Here is a 1,809-nt window from a genome sequence, read left to right on the forward strand (position 1 = left end):
GGGGAGGGCAGAGGGGTTCACAGAGAGCGTCTGGCCAGGGCTCAGTGGCCAGCCCAGCCCTAAACCACAACAAGCATTTCTCCCAAACCCACCCCCATCCCCATGACACGATCATTTGTAATACTCAGGTGTGTCACAACAACCGTGGGACTAAACCAGAGCCGGATTTCCCAGCCTGGTTTCCACTAAAGGTGCACCCTGTCTCTTTATAAACCTCAATTTATCAATGTCTGATCTGTGGTGCAACCCACTCTAGACGTAACACCATGCCCTGAGAAAAGGGAGCTCATCTCCTCTCTTTCAAGCACTTAATGCCACTGAAAGCACAAACTGATCCTGAAAATGAGCCTGAATAAGGCCAGGATCAAACAGCTCCTGCATTCAAACCGACCTAAAATCAGGAACTTTCAGTGCATTTCCCTAATAAAAAAGGATGCTGCTCACACATCCTGCCCGTGCAGGCGCCTTTACGCTGCCACTGCTTGGCTTCTGATGGTTAGCTGCAGATTTAATGGAAGTCTCCGAGAAGAAAAGGGGAAAAAAAGCATTAAAAAGGTCAAAAAGCTGGAAAAGACAGCACTCACAATCCACATTTCTACTGCAGATGGCAATTTCCTCCCCATGGCAGTTTAAGACAGCAATTTTAGGCATTCAGACGCTGTTTATCATTTCCAAAGCAGCTCTGGGAGCCAAGCGCCGGGGTCTGGAGGTTGAGTGAAGCCGCACACCTGCGTCTTTAAAAATCATATTCCTGCTTTGAAACCCTGCGAAATGCTGCTTACACCCACTCACAACCAGTTCTGAAACGCTCCTGGGTCAGCCCCAGCCTGGTTTATACACCTTGCACTGCAGTAAATGGTTATCACAGACACAGCTGCAGTGACTCCACAGAAAATCAATGCTCAGAGCAACTTTCCATGGCCAGGATGAATCATTTTGGTTGAAAACAGGCCAAAACCCAGCATTATCTCCTGGTCCAACTCCCAGACCACTTTCCCAGCCCCAGTGAGTGAAGAGATGTCACAGCCATAAGGCACCACCGCTGGGACAACTCACACTCAAGCCCCCCACTGGGGGCTTCACCAACTCCAGACCCACCAAACACCCCCTCCTGTCACACCCCCTGCACCCCATTCAGGAGAATTGACTGGAAATCGCCCACAGCGTGGTTTTTTCCTGAAAAAATACTATTTTTTTCTCTCCTTTTTAAAAAAAAAAATCTCAAAAATAAAAAAATATAGTTTTCTACGTTAGAAATACATATTACACATCCCTCTTACATTTTACACATGCAGCAAATTATTCAATGCAAACGGGCATCGGCAAAGAGAACACAAACCCATAAAAATTGAAAGTTAGAAAATAAAAGTTAAAAAAAAAAATTATAATTCTCTCTTCTCTTCCTAAGAAACCAGGTAAATCAGTGCAGGTCTGGGGTTGTTTTGCATCTCTCTGATGTGAATGTGAGACTGACGGCCAGAGGCGAGCAGCAGTTGTGTCTGACCCAGCCCACAGGTTTGGGGTACGCTGGACTGGCGGAGCTACAGCAACGCCACGCATCGGCAAACACAGAACTCCTCCAAGCCCAGCCAGGCGCGCGTCGTCCCAGGAGAAATCACGTCCGCGGCTGAACTTGCAGAGAAAAGAGGCACCGATAACAGAGGGAGTGCCATAATCCTGCATGGTTTGAGACAGAAACAGCCAGGAGCCCCAGACAGTCAGGTTCACGTTGGTTACTGCCCCCTCACCCAAAGGGATGGACGGGCTGAAAACTCTGAGACCAAACGGAGGAGGACAGCTTAAAGAAAC

Source organism: Mesitornis unicolor, unplaced genomic scaffold (assembly GCF_000695765.1).
Source record: "Mesitornis unicolor isolate BGI_N332 unplaced genomic scaffold, ASM69576v1 scaffold23340, whole genome shotgun sequence".
NCBI lineage: Eukaryota > Metazoa > Chordata > Aves > Mesitornithiformes > Mesitornithidae > Mesitornis > Mesitornis unicolor.